This window comes from Camelus dromedarius, chromosome 5, assembly GCF_036321535.1.
Source record: "Camelus dromedarius isolate mCamDro1 chromosome 5, mCamDro1.pat, whole genome shotgun sequence".
In the NCBI taxonomy this organism is placed as follows: Eukaryota; Metazoa; Chordata; class Mammalia; order Artiodactyla; family Camelidae; genus Camelus; species Camelus dromedarius.
Window position 1 is genome coordinate 38,796,409 of NC_087440.1, and position 22,687 is coordinate 38,819,095.

The following is a 22,687-nucleotide window of genomic DNA, read 5'->3' on the forward strand; positions in this document are numbered from 1 at the left end:
GTTAGTTAAACCAAAGCCAAAGGGAAAGGGAGTTTGTATTCAGAATTTCCTTAACCGTCCTAAGTGAATGGCATTGTTAGATTTCGGAGTAACTAAGCACCCCTCCGCCCCACGTGGTTTTCCCTCCTGCTGTCCACCCAGCCTACTTTGTTTGGAATCCTATTTGCTATTAATTGGCAGCGTTAATGACATTAATTGCATATAGCATATTGGTTTGAGAAAAGTGAATATTTCTCTGTCTCCGAAGAGGAAATGCTCAGTAGGCAGTATGAAATGTTACCCATTGATTTGTGAGGAAAACAAATGCGGTTAGATATATGCATCCCCCCGCCCCCTCCCGCCGCGTTGTTTACTTTCCTCACAGGCTTAAGTGAACTTGAAAAGGAGATGAGGGAAGTCCGTAGTTGCATGATTTAATTATTATTACTTGGGCACTGTTATTTTTGATGCAACAGAGCCTTTAACCCATAGCTTACATCACGAGGAGGTAGGGAGATATCTAAACAAGATATTCCTTTAAAAAGCTTCAGTTGCACTATTGCTTGTTTCCGTCATACAATAGGGACTACAGAATTGTCAGGATTAAGGAAATACTTTAAAGTAGGTACTTAAGTGACTCATTCTAAACTCTAGATAATTTCTTTATAAATCATGTACCTGAAACTAAATCATTCATAATCCAGTTTTTAAAGATGTTAAATGTGTATAGCCTTAACTATCTGATAACTCATAAAGCTAAAACGAACATTTAGTATTAGTGTTTTATGAGAATTCACATATTAAGTGCTTTACTCTTGTAGGTAGAAAATTATTTCTCAGAGCATTATGCAGGGCTTTTAATAATTACTTCTTATTGAACATGCTGATGAATACTTTTTGAAATCAGAAGTTTGCAATTTCTTTCCTTCCTTCCTTCCTTCCTTCCTTCCTTCCTTCCTTCCTTCCTTCCTTCCTTCCTTCCTTCTCCACATCTGCTGGTAGTAAATGTATTTACTGGGATGGCCCCAGTAATCTCTCTAGCAGAGGCCTATTTGTGTGCCATTTTGGGAATTTCTCTGAGATAGGAATCTTGAAGATAGAATTAATTTCTAGAGGAAACTTCATAGCCTGTGCATGAGCGCGTTCTTTATCACCTGTCTCCATTTGGCATTCGAAGAAGGTAAATCAAAGTGCACGATTTGTTATTCTGCTCCACTTGAGAGCTGAACTAAATAACACTTGGTCTGAAATTCTGATTGAAGTTGTAGGAGGATATACTGTACTTAATTTAATGCCCTTTAATAGCATCTTCTTGTTCAGCTCGGATGCTGTCATTTTAAAGGTTGGATCTGAGAAGGTTTAACCTGTAGGGAGAGGGAGGAGTAATAAGGAGGTAGAGGGCCTAAGGAGCGATATGGAGGAAAGGAAGGAACGAGTTATAAACGAAGTGTTTCAAACAGTAATAACCACAAAGTTGGCCCGTTATCCAAACAGTGGTTTTATGCCTCGAGGGTTCACTTTGTTATTAGAGTTTTAAATGCTCTTAACACTTTAAGTGTAAACATTACACGTGTTAGTTGATTTGGTTTTATAATGAGAAATGGGAAGTCGGATGGTTGGTTCAGGAGTGGGTGTTTTCCATAGTTACTTGTGTCAACTAAGTAGTCAGTTTACCTTTATGTGCGCTTTGTGCCTGGAACTTGTTGGTTAGTAGTAGTATTTCTCTGTAATGGTTGAACACAAATATGTTTATAAAAAGATGGCTTTCTGTGGACATGATTTAAGTGATATCCTCCAATTTACTTAAAAAATGCTTTCCAAATCATTGATTTCCTAAAGGCATTTATGGACACTATTCTTTAGTGCTTTTCAGATAGACTAGTAATCAAAAACTGATAGAAAACAATGTGTATCTTTTTAATTGTCTTGTTGGTTATTTATGACGTATCTGACCTGAGTTTAGTAATACAGTACGAAAGTCATTTTCTTCTAATAATGTTTACAGAGTAAATTTTGGAAAAGGAAGCTCTTGCTTGATAATGTCTTACGTTATTTATCTGACTCCTTAAATTTCCTTGACTCGTACACACAGAAAGTGTCTTTTTAGAGCCTGAAAGAACAAGTTGAAAACCTTGTGTATTTAAACTCGTTTGCTTTAAAAAACAAAAACAAAAACACAACTCCAGTAGGCTGCAAATTATGTAGCACTACCACAGAGTTTTTTCACTATGAGGGTATATAACCTAGGAAATTAGACAGAAGTGTCAAGCATGTGATATGCCCATGCTGGTTTGCAAAGCATATTCCAGTAGCACGAGGCTTTTGGTTTAAAAAGTAAAGGTGGTGGAGACTTTTTTGGAGGCATTTCTTTCTGCATAAACAGAGTGATAAATGATGATATGCGTTGTCTAACAGTTGCTTATACATAAATAGCTCCACAAGATTGCTTAAATGATAATCGAAAATATGAAATAGGATGGCCTTCATATCACAAGGCCAAGGGTCTACAAATGGAAAAACTGAAATAATGAAATATTTCCAAGGCAACAGACTGTCAACAAGAACTGTGACGCATGGGTGTATCATGGAACCACCACAGAGGATATTAGATCGTATAGCTCTGGAGCCAGGAGTTATAATGACCTTTATTACGTAGGACCCTCCCACATGACAACATTCTTTCATAGTTCCAATTTCGGTTTATGAATTGAGAGACACATGGCTACTTCAAATCTGTAATGTGCCAATTACTAGGTTTGATTTGTTACAGTCAGCAAACTTGAATCCAACATTATTTGATGCCTTTGGTTTAAAAAAAAAAGTTACATCAAGTTCCACACCTAGTGGTGTTATGGGTAAAAGTTTTGGTTCCCCATGTATTTACATATTGTTAAAAGTATGACTTTTATTTTTCACTATAAGTTATGTGAAATTAATGTCTCTCTCAGCAATGAAGTGATAAGAATTATACTGCAATTCAAATATAATCTACGAATTGGAACAGCTTGGTATTTTTACCAATATGAGGTTTGAATTTCCCCTGAAATTCTTCTACAGAGTTGTTGCCCCTACCAACAATAGATCTATTTAATGGGAATGCCAGAATTTACACAAACCCCTCAACTCTTTTGCTCTGGCCCAAATCTTAGTCTGGAATCCACTGGCATGTTAAAATTGCATCCGTTTGAAACAGAACCCCATGTCCAGGGTCCCCTGCTCTGTCGCGAGCTTTTTTAATGCTAGGATGTATCTATATATGCTTTTGTCAAGCAGCAGGGGAGGATTTAGGCAGTGTAGCTTTTATTTAGTTATTGTTTTAAGCTGTCGAGTTTTATGCTTTGTGGGATATTGCAGGGGATATATCATAAAGATTTCTAAATCACTCCTAGTAATGTTTTACTCTAAAACTTCCTTAAGTGCTTTACAATTAATAATGACCCCAATGTGAACCTTAGATGATCTATTTTTGTTTTCTTATTTTTTTCCTGCATTTTTAGTGATCCTCTTTCCTATGCAGAATGACACTAAAGTTAAAGAAAATTAAGGATACCTGAGAGCAGAACTAGCCCCTCCCCTGTTATGTTTAATGGTTAGTTTTTCTACTTTTGTAGTGATTCATAGTCTGAATTAATTTTTAAAAACTTCTGCATTGCTATTGGCTTGTAATCTAACTTCAAGTGTTTTATAGACATTTCTTAATTGCTTGCAATGGATAAGGCTGAAACTTAATGGCAGGGTTAGTATGTTGAAAATTTTAGTTGATCATTTGATTCAATATTAATTAAAAAAATTAAATGCTACCAAAGTTGCACGTAATGGAGTATGTGAAACTTTAAATATTTAAATCTGTACTATGATTAGCTAAGAAATTCTTGAACTTATGGGAAAATTCAGTTATGTTGCTTTGCATTTAATGATGTTAGTATTTTCACAGTAAATAGTGTCCCCCTTTTTTTTCCTCATTGGGCAGTGTAATAAACCAACTGTAATTGAATGGTATTTTTACTGCGCTGGCCCCATTAATGTGAATAGGATGTTTGCACTATTAAGTTCGATAGAACCTTGCATAGTTAGAATAATTTGTAGTAATATTAGTACACTGCATAAGCAGAACATGGCTTAGTAAGAGGAATAGAGTGACTGCTACTAGATCTGAAATTACTAGGGCAGTGACAGGATTAAACAGCACTTGAAGTTGTCTGTATACATGTCCAACACAAAATGTTTTGGTAAATTAATTGAAATATTTGTGGTCTTGTGTACAAAATGTGAGAGGTAAGATGCAAATCGCATACTGTCGTTGTCCAAAGTATGCGTGGTTCTTGACTATAATTATTGACTGGTTCGTTCATTCAGCTTTATTTATTGAGCCTCTGCTATGGACCGTCATGACTTGTGCTGGGGACAGTAGGGAGTAATAGGCCCTGTGAGAGCAGTTGCTCTGGTGACACACTTGCTCTTATATTGGCTGTACAGAATATACTGAGGGCCAAAAAACACTTTTCTGGAAGAGTAAGAAGTACAGAATTCATTGAAATAGAAATAAGGCTCCTTATCTCCTTTTGTCTTCTGTTAGCTTAGAGTTCTGGGAGGGGACAGGTATTAAGCTTGTAAAATATAGTAACTGATAACTATAAAATGATTAGAGGTTCTTGGGGGAAAGAAAGAAAAGATGCTATATCAATGTAAATGAAGTTATGGCAAAAATTTGAAAAGATCTTTGATTGGATTTTAAAATAAAAATAGATCACATATGATAATAATAAAGATTTATTGGCTATTACCATATTTCAGGCCCTGTATTAAATACTTCACAGTCATTTCCTCATTAGTTTCCTCACTGCCTTATGAGGGAAGTGCTAATATCCCCATTTATGGATGAGAAAACAGAAGCGATTTTTCCCAAAGAAGGTGGTGGAGTTAGAGATTGAAATCAGGTTTGTGTCTGTAGAAAATGTCTTAACTGCAGTGTGGAAGGGCCTGCATTTTTGGACTTTCTGGAGTGAGGGATTTCTGAGCTGATGCCAGAGAGTTGCTATGACAGAAGGATCGTGTGTGCTGTGGGTGGTGAACTAGATCTCTGCTTCTTGGTCCTTCCTCAGACATTTGGAGAAGTTCAGAACTATAGCATTTATAAAGTTACAGGGAGAATCAGTATTTAAATTATTCTCATTCTCCCCTTTAACATTACAGTAGTTCTGTGGGGAAGCTCCAAGGCTACATAGACTTTGGGGCAGATATTTTTAATGAATGGTTTCAGAAGAATCAGTTTGCCATGTACATTGGGCTCTTTGGTTATAGACTGTGAAGGATTCAGCGACCTCTTCCACTCGTGTTATCTGTGCCTCAGAGAGTGCCAGAGTTTGTCTAAAGATTACAGTCAAGACATTTTTATTTTGAGCTAGTTTTGCCACTGAGTGGGTAGAAGCAACCTCATAGATACTTTTTGAAAAACACACTTTAGTACCTAACTGTATTTCTGGATATTGTCTTTTGAGACATGTAAGGACTCATGGAAGTTGGCTTCTTGCCAAATTATCTGGCATTGTAATAACGATAGCTAGCATGTATATAGTACTGTGTGCCAGGTACTGTTCTCAGAGCTTTACATATATTAATTAACTCAGTTAAATAAGAACGTGTTAAAAATGGACCACAATAAATACATAAATGATGAGCAATCATTATTCAGTACCCCCATCCCACTGCCAGACACTCACACACTTGTGGCATCTTCAAGAAGGGAAAGTCTTGGTAACATTTTAATTTTTTTAATGCCAGGGATAATGGGGGTTTGTCTGGTATGTAAGAGTTCTTTGACAAAAGCTATGCTTTAGGAAACTTTGTAGCATCTGACGCCATCACTTCTCATTGTAGAATGTATGCTAGATTTGAGGTAGTTGACAAGCATGTCACATTTATCTTTATGTCTTTAGATGTAATACTGTCAACCAAACAGCTTCTTAAAAAAAAAAAATGTATAGTGGAGTTTCTGGGCTTGAAAGGACTAGGTAGGCAACACTTGAGTATTTGTGGTTGAAAGAGCTATTGCACTTGTGTAACTTGTGTATTCACCTTTACACTCAGAAAATTTCCTGTTTACGTAAAGAACAGGTTGCCTTGTGAAATGTTGGAAAGGGCTCACTTAGAGAGATGTTTTCTTAATATTGACGATAAAAAGCAGCAGTCAATAGGAAGTGTAAGTGAAAAATGGGCTACAAAACAAAACATAATTCAGATCATCTTAAAAGAAATTATATCTGATTATAGTATTTTATTATCATCAGCATGCTAATGCAGAATTAAAGGGCTCTGACTTGGGTACTGAGGTTGTATATAACATTAAAACTTAAATATTTGTCACATATTTTGGAAAGCAGTGCCACATAGCATTTTAAGACCCCTTTATGGAATCACAGGTCATTTCAGTGATAGTTCATTACTTCTGATGGACTGGGGCTTTTTTCACTTGTAAGATTTATGAAAAGAATTTTATTATAAAGAAAAATTTACTATTGGTTTAAGGGTCATCTTTAGTGAATGTAGTTGAAATCAATACCTTGTCCCACTCCCACCATGCTTGCAAACTGTGAATTTTCCTTTCTGCAATTTTAACACTGCAGAAAAGGATACTAGTTCTAAACTTCATTCAAAAGCTCTTTACTCAGAAAGACTGCAGTATTTTCATAGGAGCAAGTGGAATGATTGAAGCTGTTTGCAGAATCTTTCTCTCTGGTTCTGGAAAATGGAGACATCAGTGAATAAGGATATTTTAGTAACTAATATGTATTCCACTGATTGAAGGAGTATTTTTTCCTACAAAAATAATTCATTTCTGAGAGTCTGTTTTTTAAAAACCTATACATTCTATTCATATATATGAATGGGATGATTTTATTTATCATATGAGATTTCTCTATATTGTACACATGGTTCATATAAAAGCCATATATATAATGCTTACAATGTAATTTATATATAAAATATAAGCCAGACATACAATGTTTGTCTATGTCTACCTAAAATGGGAGAATGTTACAAAGATCTTAAACATATTATAAATGTCTTACTTTAGGTCAAGTTAAATTTAAATATATGCAGTGGATTGGTGACTTTTTTGTTTTCCTAATGCTTTAAGGAAAAGTAGGCTCATCATTTTTTTTTTTTTGCACATTTTTATTGTTCTGTGTAAATGTAATTTGTTAATCCTGTGGAATTTGTCATAGATAAATTTGCTTGGATTATCTTGTCACCACCGTATCTGCATTCTTTTGTTCATTGCTTATTCATAATTTAACAGTCTGGCAGTGAGCCTTTTTGGGATGCTCACAAAAGATATATGACCTCTACCAGCTGCTACTATAACCTGCAGAATGCACAGCAAGACATTAGAAACGTGAGGATTCCTCTACTGATTAAAGTGCTCTTCATTTAAACAGTCTGTTCATAAGAATCTCAGGAATCTCTTGCTACCAGCAGTTTTGATTTTTTTTCCTTCCAAACAAAATTAGTTCTAACAATTGAATCTTCATTTGGCAAGAATTTTTCAGATTATCCAAAGGAAGGTAATTCCTTGAATGCTCTTTCTTCTTTATAACTAAATACTTCTATATTTTATGTTTTGGAGTATTGAAGTTATTCAGAAATGGTTTTATTGGACAAGGAAAAATGGAGAGTGGAGTAGATATCTCACATCCTAATCTTAGAACAAATGGTTGGATTAATCATACTTGGATCCAAGCACTTTACAGTTTATACTGTAAACACCCCATATTATGTAGTATGTGGCAGACATTAAAAATAGAATGTTACTTGAAGTGTAACCACATCTTTAGGTTTTCATTATTCTGAATTAGTTTAGCATATGAATTTATTCTCATTCCTCCCTTCCCCCCCCACCTCTCTAAGAAATCAGCAGATCAGTTTATGAGTAATGGCTAGTTTTTGCCTCTCTTCTGTGCAGGCATATGATTACAGTTCAGAATAATTCATCGCTAATCCATGCAGTATTGGTTCATCTCCATCACTCTGTGCTGTGATTAGAGCCTCGGGCCTGCTGCCTTGCTTTCTGCCCTGATTTTCTTTAACTGCAACCCTTGTTTTAATATAGTTCTGTAGTCACCAGTCTCCTACTCACCCCTCTCCATTTCTCATCTATATCGATTGCAGTAGATTAATATTTATTTGAAGCTATTTTTCAGACTTTGTGAAAAATGTATTCATTTCTTACTGTGAATCTTCACCTAAAGGGAGGGGGAGAGGGAAGATGTCGGACCTAAGTATGTAACTCTTCTTTACAGAGTAAAGCTATTGCTTTTCCAGCCTTCATTCTTTACTTTGGTCATTATTTGTTCTTTATACACAAATCAGTTAGTTTAGTTTCCTTGAAAAAATTTAGGCAGATTAAGCTACAATGGTAACAGTTTACCTCTAGTTTGTAACAGTTCTAAAATGGCTTTCTGTATTTTGGAAGTACATACTGCAGTCAGTTCAATCACCACAGTATACATTGATCGGCTTGCATTGAATATTTCCAGACAGGGACACAAAGCTATCATTTTCCTTAACATCAAAATTTGCCAATTTTACCAGAAGGTCATCTAACAGATTTTTAAAAGACTTTGTTTCAGATCTCAGTAGTCCTGTGTTCCTTTTAATAATTACTTTCGTCTCATTGTAGCCGTGTGTTTGAAAGTGTAGGTCAATGAGGATGATTGCATTCAGAATTTCATGATCTGTGTAGTGGAACAAATTGAAAGCAAAGCCTGTATCAATCACTGTGAAGGGAGGGTTAATTGTTACCGCTTCTCAAGCCTCTGGACAGATAAACCAGTAATGAAATACTTATTGCTCTGATATGTGAATGCTAAAGGATGAAACAATGGAAACAGAAGCAGTCTTCAGAGATAACCAAAAAGGCAAAGGAAAAAGAATAAACTGGGTGAAAGTATGGAACTATGCACTGCGTTAATGCTCTTAAAAGTAGCATTGTTTTTAGCCTCCTACCCATCTTTTTTCTGGCAGGTTAGAGCAGTATCTAGATATCAGGTTGCTAAAGCCAAATAAGAATATAAATGGAAAACTCTCTTTTTGGTAAAAAAAAGTATAGTTCTATGCTTTATATAAACTCTGTATATTTTATAAGAATGTTTGCATTACTATTTAAGGTTTTCTCTTTTAAAAAGCTAGTGATGCTACATACTTTAAATAATATGCATGCGTAAATGGTTTAAATTCCGAAATGTTTTAAATGATTGTTTTATCTTTGAAGAGATTTTGGAATTTTTGGTCCATTGAAGGCCAAAGCACAGAGGAAACTGTGAAATACATAAAAAAAATAGTCAAATAAGAATTAGTGTTGCAAAGAAATCACAAGGTAAGAGTAAACACATTTAACCATTTCTTTCGTATGAACTTAACATTTAGACATCTGTTAGTTACTTATATGTTGAAATATATGCAAAAATATTTAGCCAAATTGAAGTCTTAGGCCCATGACAATCATCTCAACACAGTGGGTAGTTCTGAAAATTAATGAGAATGATAATACTGTAAAGACTGTTCCAGAGTTTGCCCAAATTCATTATCTAAGACTCTTGTTAAGAACATCTCAAAGAATTTTAACCAGGAAAATATATTAATGGTTCAAAAGCATTTTCAAAACCCTGAATTATAAAAGTATAATGGAATTATATATGCAAGAGTTATAGTCAGCGGCGGAGATGGCAGAAGACATTAGGAACGGGTGTTTTCCCATAACCCGTACTGCTCTTGCCATGGTTTCATCCATAGGGTTTAATCTCATACATTATTTTTTGTTTTTAGGACAAGGAGTTGGGGGCATTTAAAAAATAAAATGGGTTTCTTCCCATTAATATAGGGAAGCTTATAGCTATAAATAGTTAGGCATGTCTTTTAGGTCAGTTTATATTTGATACAAACAACTACTGACAAGATCGAATGTTCTTAGCAAAAAGAAAGAACTGCCCACACCTTTGCATTTCTCTTCAGAATATTAAGAATTTCCCAAGGCCTGTTTCTGTGTAGTATAGATGCAGCTGTAAGGCATCTTAAACAAACGATTTGGGACGTAGCCCTTTTTATGACAGTAGCAGCATCCTCCAGCTAATGTGGTTTTGTATATTGTAAAAGGTAACTATGATAGGACTGGTACAACGTCCCTTGATCAGGATATTTAACCTGATGTTAAAATATGCTAGGGTGTCAGTCAGTAGAGAACCTTAGAAGTCAAGCTGTACCAAGGGATGTCAGGTTTTGTATACAATAAAGGGCGGGCAGGCAGGAAGCCGGAAGCGTTCTATTACTCAATAATAAAGGTGTGCTTAAGGCAGGAGCCCAGGGATATCGAGATTGTCAGGGCCATGGTTATGAATTACCAGTGGTTCCTTGCTTGTTGGGTGCTAGTAGAACAGCCGGTAGTGGCGTAAATCCTGGTTTCTTAGCAGTGTCAGTCTCTCATTATCTTTATAGGAGGTTATGCTCTGCACAGGTCCCTTAACCGTTGAGAGCCTCAGTTTCTTCATTTGCATACTGAATTGCTAACATTTCTTTCCAGACAAAATTATGTGACTACATGATTTGAATTACGTGGCTATATGATACAAAATAATGAGTTGAAGTATGTGTGGATTTTTTTCCTAATAGTATTAACATTTACAAATATTCCTTGTTTATAAAACTATTAAACTAAGTTTTTGGTCAAATGTGCTGCTTGTCAAGCAGGTTTCAGTCAATGCAGTATAGGACACTTGAGTATTTTTCTTCTGTGAAAACATCTTTGAAAGGAAACTTCTTATTGAGAGAGTGTCCAGAGGGACATTGCAGTGAAGCAATAGGCTGTATTAAGTTATGTTGTAAAGGAACGTATTATGCACATGACTCAGGGTAGCATGAAAGGAAAACAATAAAAATGTTCAGCGATAAATACATTTGTTGGTTAAATTCAATCAAGACAGTAGAACAACCTTGGAAATATTTGAAAACCAGATGATACACCACAGAGAAGGAAGTTAATGTAATATCTGATGGACAGGCAAGTGCTTAGGGGAATAACTAATCCCTGAAAATTTTGTGTGTTGCTAAAACATTTATAAAGGAATGAATTTCTGTAGTGAGATATTTGCCCAAACTAAACAATTATTTATTTCTTTTCAACCTTGCTTTTCAGAGGAGCTTTCTTCTAATTCCTCTCCCTTACTTGTAAAGTTGAACTGATTTAGTGTTTGTAGTGTAGACAGATTGAAATATTTATGATTGGATAAGATTTCTTGCTTTTATTAGATTAATGACTTTTTAAATAGATGTATCAGTCACTTATTGTTTTCTTTGAAAAATTCCAATTAATGATATTAATAGGTACTGCGAGGAGATAATTAATTTTTTTGCCTAATTTATACATATGTAGATTATCTAGTCCTATCTTCTATATATTATCTGTAGATGAAGAGTATTTTATCCCCTAAACTGATTTTGTGCTTAATTGTCAGTGATAATTTAACACCACTGATAAAAATATTTCCCCCTGAAAACACTCTGTTCCTCAAAAGGTACTTTTTCCATTTTTCTATTATGAAAACACTTAGGAAGGGAAAAAAGCATGCTGTAGTGTAGACTGGACTTCTGTAACTCCTTTGCCTCCCACTTCCCTCGTCAGAACCCTGTTTTCCCAAAGCTAATTTTGGCTAGGTGTTAGGAGATAATCTGATTAGAACGATTTATAGTTAGGAGTGAAGCTTTTTTCAGTTTTTTTAAAAAAAGAGACCAGTAATAACCAATGTTTTTAATGACTAGAGCACAGAGAATCTTTAGTGTGCTCTTGCCTGCCTTACCACATCACACATATATACCGCTTCCCAAGAGATGTATTAGTAATGCTTTGAAATACTTCTTCTGAAAGTTTAACATTTCATTGTGACATTGTTTTTAAAATAGTATGTTAATTTTCTTACATTATTGAGTATAAAAATGGATAAATTTCATGGGCTGAGTTAAATACATGCGTTGTACGTATCTTTATTGGTAACTTTTTTTTTTTTTCTGTCTAGTTGAAAATCTCTCACTGTGGTAAAAAGCTACCACCAACAGAAGAGATGTAGAATTGGATGGTATGTTGTGACACCAAGGTTGGAAGTGTTCACTCAGTGCTGAAATAGAATTTACTTGTGGAATTTATTGTTGGCTATAGGGTTCTTTGTAGAAAGGCATCCACAGCAGGTGTTTAGACTTAGGTTGAACCAAACCACAGTAGACTTCACAAGATCCATCGCATTCCCACTTCTTCGGAAGTTAGGCTCATTTACCAAGTCTTGTTCCAAGGGCAGACATTACCATCTAGCTATATTTTGCACTTATTCTCTTGCCAGCAGCATCTATTCTGTACGTAGTCATGAAGACTTTTGATAGGCCCTGAATGAGTATGGCCTCTCCTAACTTCAGCAGGAATTTTTTACCCTGGTCCATCAGTGTTATAGCAGTCGGTGTATGGGCTTCAAGGGCATCCAGGAATCTCCTGAAATGGCATATTCATACATTTTCATCAGTTACTCAAAGGGGTATATTTTCCATGAAACTCTGTGTCAAGAATTTTGAAGGGTCTGAGATTTTACCCTGCTTGCAAGCTGTTAAGTTGCCCTGCCACAGTTTAATGGATGCTGGTAGAAGATGCAAATCCCCTGGTTCAGAGATGAAGAAAAGTTCTGTACAGCATTAGTAGTAGTCAGGGTAACAACGTTCAATTCTCTGAGCCCCTGTTCCTACGGGGTGATGCAAAGAGGACCAGGGAATACCTGCACGTGCAGTTGTAGCTTGTGTTACAAGAGGGGCTTAGGGAACCTGAATCTTTTGGATATGTCTTCCCTTTCCTCTGGAGGGAGAAGCACTGGCTATATCCTCAAAGGCTGTTCTCTATACAAACAAACTTGAGCAGATAGTTTGGAATAAAGGACAGTTAGTGCCTTGCCTGCAAGATGTGCAGAAATGCAAGAGACCCATAGAGGCTTGTCTCTCAACACTCTGAACCACTGTTATGGAGGTTATTATAGAAGGGATGAGAGGATATAGTGGTGAAATAGTTCTATAATTTAGAGCTTCTTTAAGCCCAATGCAATGAGGTCAACTATTTGGAGAGAAAATGACAAAGGTTCCAAACATAATCTTCCCAAAATTGCATATGATGCAGGACCTCAAGCTTATGTAGGTTTAGCTGATTCAGTAGTGGATGCATCCTTAGATGTTAATACATTCACGTTCTCATGACATATCACAATGGATATCTGTCCTGTTTTGTAAGCATGCTATCTTCCTGGTTTGCTCTATTTATCCATAAGTTTTCACTTGCTGAGAGTTCATTTTGTGCATTTGAATTATATCATTCAAGTTTCTCCATCATTTAATTAGACAGGTTCTATCAGTATCTACAATTTATAGATAAGGTCGCAGTTAGTAAGGATTCGAAACTGCACTCAAACCTGTCTGTATTGACTTACTGTATGGTAGAGATGACATCCTTTTACCATACTAGCTTCCCTCTGACTCTTGTAGATTTGTTCTCTATTTTCAGTCTTTATTCTGGGGCTTCTCCACTTTCCTACATCACCTTCCTTCACCATAATGTTTTTCTCTTTTCGATACCAACACATATGGGCCCAGTTGATATACTGCCTTTAATACCTTCCATGGACTTGTAAGTATTGAGTCTTTTTGCATCCCCAAATTATGGTAAGTCATAACCTTTCTTATATAATGATTTCATAATAACTATCTCTATAAAGCTAATGATTACAATTACATAAATAGATCAACCAAAAGTTTGCAGATCACACCTAGCATTATGCTAAGGTATTACGTTAAAGATTGCTATGAAGAGATTATGATCTTGTTTAGCAAGTTATAATCTGTAGTCCTATTTTCTGCATAGTTTTTATAACATTTAATTGTAAATAGATTTACATTTTGTGAGTTATGGCAGCATGGGTCATAATGCATTCCTATATTTTGCACAGCATGGAACTTTGGCTATACCGTAATTTGTTGATGCAGCCCACTTACAAGGCTTGGTTAAAATAACCCATGGCTTCTGGTCAGTTCAGATCCAACTATAAATTAGGTGTTTACCTCCAATCAATGCGCAATGACTTGACACTTTGCTTTCCCCCTTTCCAGTCTTTTAGCCCAATTTTTATCCCAAAAGGTTTTAACAATACCATCCTAATATAACTTAATGAAAATGAATGATCAAAACATAGTCTAATAACCAATGAGACCACTCAGACTGAAATATTCTCTACTGGATATATTCCATAATTATTCTCTGCAATGGGGATGTTTACATAAATGCCAATCATATATCTGGAGAGCATGCTAAAATATCAGACTGGAACATGCTCTTGAGAAGGTGACAGTGGGATACAGAAATTGTCCGTCTGTTGATAAGCAGATCGTAGTTCATCATCAGAAGCTGTTGTTACAATTCTAGATGTCCACAGCCAGTACAGAGGACCATTAACCAAAATAATGGATGATGAAGAGATAAGTTATAGTTTCTTTTGTACTTGTCTTTCTGTATAGATTGTAACCCCTTTGCAAGGGAAGAAATTAGTCTCCTTTATTTTGCAAGCCCAGTGATGAAACACGTTCCTGGAACAGAGTTGGTGAATGAAGGAATGAATGAATGAATTCCAGTTCTAATTATGCCTATTTCATATTTACATTTCATTCCAAAAATCCCCCATATCTGTCAGAAATCTACAACCATCCTTTGTGTACTCTTATGACCACTGATCTAAAAAAGAAATTAATAGGGAAAATTAAGCATTTCATAACGATAAAATTTTTACCAATGCTTTGATATTTCTACTGTATTCTGGGTTTCAGAGCTGAATTATTTACATTATCTGTTCTGGATTCCGTGAAGATTATATTCCTATAACTCTGCAGAGAATAGTTTTAGGTTCAAGGTGTGTCAGGCCTCTCTATTAAGCAAGGAATCCAAAAAATCAACTAGAAGCAAATATACCATTGATAGTTTACCTCCAAATGGTAACACCAAATAGATGAATTCTGGAGCAATGGAATATTTCCAATTAGAACCCTATTAAACCTATTTTATAGTCAATTATAGTTCCATAAAACTTAAATTCCATTAATTCCATATTTCACAAAATTGTACCTATAATAATTTAAGTTGATTAGACCAAAATTAAAAATTCAATCATGTAAAATAGAACCGGTTACAAAGAGAGCTGACATCTTCCTAGGGATCTCTTCTGTAATAGCACAGCTCAGTCATCACACGGCCACTTGTACATAGTACCTATAACACAAATCTTTGTACAGAAAATCACATATAAGGATACACTGAAAAACTATGATTCATTTAGCTTTTTACCATGATTAATTAATAGTGGTGAAGATTGTGGCTTTCATACAAGCCAGTGGAGGGATAATATTTGATAAACTTTCTTGAACTTAATATATATAAAGAAATGAAGTAATTAATGACTCTAGGGAAAGAGTGGATCAGCAGTTCAAATATACTTATTCCTTTTTCTCTTTACTCTGAACATTGCTCACTTTCCCCAAAGTTCATTATCTGTAGTCACTAAATTTTATCTTCAGGGCTTATCAGCCATATTCGGATATATTGATGTGTATCTTGAATAACTTTAGGAATAAAATTTAACTACAAATTTATTAATCTATGGGTAAAGAAGCACATCTAATTCCCTGAAACCGAAATGACATCTGACATGTTGATGTATATACCCAAATATGTACGCACGCGTACACACACACACACACACACAGTACAGATAGTAACAGAACTCTTGCCCTATATACACAGTTGGAAATTTTAACCAGTGTTAATAATGAAAACTCAGTCTAATGGGCAAAAGCTTTCTGTTTGCTCAGTGAGAGCACCAAGTTCAAGAAACAAATATAACCATGTGTGGCTGTTGGGTCTGATGCCCCAGTGTGGTGATGATTTTATTTATTTTGTTCTGATCTACTCTGGCCTCCCAACTCCAGGTAAAAGTGGTCTTCTCTATCCAATATCTATTTGGGAAGATTGCTCTCTTTCTGAAAAACACAGACCATCTCTGGACTGTGCTTTTCTACCTGGAAAATTTCAGCAACTATACATATGTCTTACAGTTTTAATAATATTTTAACAATTACTGCTTATTGCATTATTATGTGTCAGACACAGTTATAAGCTCTTTCGCACGTTATCTTGACTTTCTCAGCATTTTAATTTGTTAATTTGTAACTTACCTTTGATATCTTTAAGCATTACTCATTAAAAGAATTTATTTTCTATTCCAGGTATTTATTTTACATTTGAATTGTCTTTTAGAAATTATGAAAGCTATAAAATTTTCAGTTTTGTTTAACTGAGTCACTCTCTTACCCTTCTGTTTGTCAGTTTGAGGAATGTGCACTTCTCAATCCCAAATTTGGTGGTAAAATCAAAGTCAGCATTATAGACTTATGGAAGTTCTCATTTTCTCTGAGTTTTATAGGTTAGGACATTTTGTAACCTAAATATAGAAACTCTAGCTTTTGAATCATTGCAGTTACAGTCACTGCTCCGCACCCCAACTCAGTACAGGAAAGCTTCCGTGTAGATTTCACGTTTGACCACTCTTCCTGTGCTTGTTTATCTCAGACTCACTCCGTATTTCCTTAAATATTTCATCATCAGTTCATTGAAATTTGGCACTTTCTGTTGTCAGGTGCCACCTAAAGTTTTGTTTTTCTTCTTGAAGAAACCTGTGACCCTTATTCTCTACATTGATTTTAATTTTTGTTATCTTGTAAATTCTTTAAAACGAAAGCTCCCCTCCACCCCAAAACCAAATTCTTCCAGAAGTGTTAATACCCTTTTTCTCATCCCATGAACCTACCCTGAGCTTCAGTTTTTCCTTAGCCAACTGTTCACCTCCCACCAGAGGTGACCTAACACCAGCAGACACTTGCAGTCTTTATCTCCATAATCTCTAGGCGGCATTTGACCTTTCTGATTACTCCTTCCTTTTTGAGACACCCTATCCCCCTGACTTCTGTGATGCCGTGCTTTTGTGGCATTCCTCCCAGCTTTCTGTTTGTTGTTCACAGTTCTGGCCTGATTTTCTACTCACCTCATTCTCTACTCCCTACAGGAGTCTGCCGTTCATTCCCAAGGCTCATAAAGAGAAAAAGATGCCAGGATCTTTCCTGATCTCTAAACCCACATGCACAGTTCTGTACTGGCCATAGCCAGTCAGATGTTCCTTGGGCACCTCAAAAATCAAAGGGACCCAAAATTTAACTGTACAATGCTTGGTCCACAGTATGTGCTCAGCATGTCATATGTTAAATGAGTGAGTGGTACGTAAGTAGATGGGCAGGAAATGTAGCCCCAGAACAGACTCATGACTATGTGTTGATGGTGATACTGTTGTTTTGTTCTATCAAACTTTTTGCACATATATCCTTGTCTACCTTGACCGTCGAAATCTGGCCTGTCTTTCTAATACCTCTTTTGACCTCCTGGTGTCTGGACACAGTACTTATTTTGATTGATTCTTAAACTTGTCTCCTTATGCTTTGATGTTTCTGTTTCTAAACTTCTGCTTTACTTCTTATTCCCCAGAATCTACAAATTCTTCATTTCTAGATCTGGCCTGACTTTCGACAGGAGATGCCTGGTATTTACTCTGTGTGTGTGTGTGTGTGTGTGTGTGTGTCTGTGTGTTCATGCTTTAACTGTAAATCACATAAAGACTCCAAAGATGAGTAATGAGTCTAGTCATGTTAAGTTTGAACAATGGAAATAAGCTAACTGTTCAGAAAATTATGTTTTATGTTTACAGGAGTAAATACTTCACGTACTATAATTCCATTGTCATTTTGCCCTTTTTAGACTTCTTTTCTTTCATGGCATCTCCAGTTGGCCGGAATTATGTTCTAGTCTTTGGTGGACACAGACTTAATTACGATGGTGATAGTGAAGGAGGGAACCGGTCAGTGAGAGACCCGTGCACATGCATGTGGTGCTGGCTTTAGAAGCCTCAGGCATGCTTCAATTCCTCAATAACACCATCACCACTTTGTGCTGAACTTCCTGAGCATCTTCAGGTTTTCAGAGGAAAACATCCTGTTTCCTGAATTTATCAAGTAGTTAAGTATGAATGTGGCGGTATTATCTATCGTGTTTCTCAGCTCAAGTATACTCCACAGAAGGGGACATGCTGACTGAAGTCAGGTGGCTTATGGAAAGGATACCCCGGGTATGTAAGGGACACGCCTCTTCTAATGTTTTATTTGAGCTTCCATTTACATCTTGTGTGAGTAATGATTAGCTGTTGAATTCTGTAGAATCTGGAGCTCTTCTGTCCTTCCCATTATGTGGCAGGGAGCTTTGGAAAGGAAGGGGATGTATTGGTTATAAGATATTAATCAAAACACATGGAAGACCTTTAAAATGGAGATTATCCAGGGGCATTTCCTTACTTTTATTTTTTTTGTATGTGTTTAAATAGCTTTTTTCCCACTGATTTAAATATTCTTTACAGTCATTAACAAACTCATGTAATGAGTCTGGGAGAGAAGCAGGAAAGACAGTATTTATTACAGTAGCCATGGAGAAGCCATGCCTTATTGTATGTTTGTATCCTTGAATATTTCTTGGAACAGGAGAAAAGTAAAAGTAAAATCCGGCATTAATATAAAAAGAATCTGTTCAAATACAAATAGAAACTGAAGACAGATATCTCTTCCTGTGCCCTAAAGGTAGTTGGCTGACAGAGCTAGCTTCTCAGACAAATCACTGCGAACACCCCAAATTATAGAATTTTTCTTTTTTGGGGGAAGCTGTTATTTTATGTACCATCATAGCTTTTACTAACTCAGAAATAATAAGAATGATTTTCCTCATTACTCTACCAGCTCATCAAATGTAGCCGTATATTTGTTTGGGGTTTTAAACATTAATTTGGTCCTTTACTATAGAATATAATCTTTTCTTATCCATGAATTTTGTCTACACAAAATGTATAGTTATATGTTTAAGAAGGAATTAGGAACAAGCAAAGGGCATATATAAAACTTAATAGTGATCTTTTAAGAAATAGTAGGAGATGAAAACCTGCAGTAAGACAGCTTCATTTAATCCTAGGAACCCTGACAGCAGTGTGTTGTGTTTCCCCAGCATATGTGTTTAAACATATTCACCAACCTCTGGAAGTATTTAGAGAAGTGTTTGTGCTGCGTAATTCCCCACATAAATGGTAATTTCATGGCAGTTCTTGAAATAAACATTTTTAAACTTGAAAATATTTTGTTACTGTTTCTATTACAGAAACAAATATTTAAAACCCAAAGTAATACTTTACCAGTAATTTGAAGCCTAATAACATTTCTCTGAAGTATGTGAATTCATATCTGATTGTAGTGATGCCATCTTATGTTGGTTCTGCTGCCTTTCACACTTAATCCATATCACATGTTGTAATAAACTGCTCCATATCTCAAATTGAGGATGTGGCTGGATTATTCCTAGTGTCCTTACTGTCTGATCTCCTACATGGCCACGCCCTCCGTCTTCATCATCATTGTCATCATCACCATGAAAAGGCACCATGTGTTGAATGCTTTCTGTGTCTCAGGCCATGTACTGAGAGCATTAAACGTCGTATCTCTTTTCATTTCCACAGAAACCTTCTGAGGAGGAAATCATATACCCATTTCACAGGTGAGGAACTAAGTCCTCTCCGCTAATCAGTTGTAGTCTTATTTAAATTCTTCAAAAAAGCTACATTTAATAAATAAAAAGTAAAAGAGTAAAGAGAGTGGCTAGAAGTTCAGATACAGAGCAGCATGTGATAGTCATTATCTAAGTGTTACCATAAGTTAAAATCCTTTTAAGTAAATAATCAAACACAAGTATAAAGCCCTCACATAATTTTCATTTGCAGTTATGGAGTCAAAAAAAGCAATTAGAGGAAAATAAAGCTTTTTTTTTTTTTTTTTAACAAATATTTTGGTACAGAGGTGTGTTGCTTCTTGCAGTCAGTGAGAAACTGTGTTTCTGTTTGAGGTAAGGCCTTACTGTGTTAAGGGGAGAAAGAGGACAGGATGGTAATGAAATATTTTGAAGAATGTCTTCCTACCTGTAAAGGAGAATGCCCCCCAAAATGAGTTAGTTGATTAATATTGATTTGAATTGAAAAATACAAGACTGATGTTTATTTTTTAAGTTGTTAAAAATGAATTTTGAAACTATTAAGCACTCCTGACTTATTTCAGACTGCAAGTATAAAGTCAGCATAAAGTCAGAACTAGGCAAACCATTTAATAAATGATTAATAAATGATGAAAAATGTTATCTTAATAGGAAGAGTTTGTACTTACAAGTGGAACTGTTTTAAGCACAAGCATTAACAAGAGATAGGTTACTAGCATTATATGAAATCTAAGAATATACAAAAGTTTAGGTATTTATATCACAATGTTAAGGCACATATTTACTTCTAATTCAAGATTCCTTCATCTCCTTCTCTTCTGAAAGCTGTTTATTGTTTAAATGGGAACTATCCAGTGGCTTTTCTCATTGTTATGGTGATTAGTGACGATCCTGAAGAAAGTCTAGATAGAATTTAATGATAAAAATGACACTTTCTGGGGCTAAAGAAGTTGCTTTAAAAATGCAAGTGGTTCTGAATGCAAATAAATAATGGCAAAAAAGGTCTTTTCTGTGTTTTCTGTAAGAAGCCCCATATTAGCTATCTTTTAGATTTTAAATTCAGAGTAACATTTGATAAGAGGAGCTTTGCCAAGTGGAAAGAAGACAACAGATAAGGACATTAAATTGAAATAAAGAGCTGCTAAAAAAGATAATGGTTCAGGCTGTTCCACAGCAGTTTGTAGGGGTTGGGGGAGAAGAGAGAAACTTTGAGTCTGGGTTCTTCAAGCTTTTTTGAAGAATGGTCACCTTTTACCTGAGTGCTGGCTGCAGGGAGAGGGCATGGAGTGGGTGTGACCTACACAGTTGACACTGAGGAGGGTGTACTGAGTTCCTACCCATATGGTGGCTGGCACCTTCCAGCGAGCCCATCTCCTTCCCATTTAAGAGTCATTTAAGAGACAGAAGCAGTGCTAAGATCAACTCTAAAGTTAGAATAGAGCTCTCTCCATTTTAATGTTTAAATTGATTTTACACTTGAAATTAATATTCACTATTTAGTTAGAACTTAGTATGTGATTCAGTGAGATAAGACATGAAAAATGCTTTATAGATTATAAAATTTTATATAAATACCAAATAAAATGACAATTGTGTGGTATAAAAATCCTAGTGCTTAGTATTTAGGATTTTTGTTATTGTTACAGAAAAAAGAAAAATAGACTGGGGAGGAGCTGTGGTTTGGGAGGCCTGAGATGCCATTAATTAATGGAAGATGCAGTTTTTCACTGTTCTTCCTCGATATACCTGAAAATTATATTCAAAGAATAATTATTTTGCTTTCACTAAAATGTGAGTTCCAAACTCATCACACTTATGAAGATAATGATGGACTATGGACAAAATGACTACTCATCTCCAAAACATTATCGTCTCCAACTGGGAAATTTTCTGTAGCTCTGTTTTACTTTTTACGACACTAAAAAAGTGACAAATATTCATTGATTTAGTGGTTACTGTATGTTAGACTCTGTGCTAAGAATATCTTATGCATTATTCATTCCTTTTCAGCCCTATGGGATAGGTGTTATTGTTGCCATTTTATAAATGAGGCTGCAGTAGAACAGAGAAGTTAAGTAAATTGCTTAAGGTCACACAGCTAGTAAATTTTATAGTCAGGATTCTAGCCCAGATCTCCTGGACTCCAGATTCCAGGTTCGTATCTGATATACTAGATATAGTAAATAGGCTGAACTCCCTCCCCCATTTTTTTGACCATGTATTTAAGTTAAAACATGCAGTTGTTACATATGCACATATATTGTGCTGTAAATAGTGGAGAAAAATGTATCTCAGTGAAGACATTTAAAATTCCATATGAGTAGAGGAAATTCTGAAGGTTTAATGGAAGCATCTACTGTAAATCAGGTAGCCTATTTATTCTGCCAAAGCAAGGGTTTCTCTATATTTTAAAAGGTGTAATTAGAGAAGCATAAAGAAATGGCAGTTGTGAAAATATAACAAAACAGAGTATTTTAAAAAATTCTTAGTATACATGCCATATAATGTAAATGCACATAAAATATTTTTATTTGAATCATTGGTATTAAAATTCCCAAGATGAGACAGGTTGGTGTCCTGTATATGTATTAAGCTATATTATGTCAAGGAATTTACCAGTTTTATACTTGGAATATAATTATGGCTGACATGTTTCCTAAATCCAATACTAAAGTATATTAATGGTACCTTTTCAAGTTTTAAATCACATTACTTTTCACAACCAGCACATTTACACAGCAATGCTTATTGTCTAACAGTTTCTGAGGGGCAGGGATCTTGGAGCATCTCCCTGGGTAGTTCTGGCTCAGGGTCTCTGATGAGACTACAGTCAAATGCTGGCTGGAGTCTCGCTCCCAAGATGGCTCAGCTCACGTGGTTGTTGACAAACCTCAGTTCCTTGTTGGATGTTGGCTCGAAGTCTCATTTCCTCGCCTTATAGACCTCTCCTCCAGCTGCCTAGTG

General features: G+C 35.6%; 1 protein-coding gene across 6 annotated transcripts in view; it reads left to right on the plus strand.

Annotated features, from left to right (window-relative positions):
- The window catches only part of NPAS3 (neuronal PAS domain protein 3), a 799,526-nt gene that overhangs the window by 6,041 nt on the left and 770,798 nt on the right, over positions 1 to 22,687 (plus strand). The window lies entirely within an intron of this gene.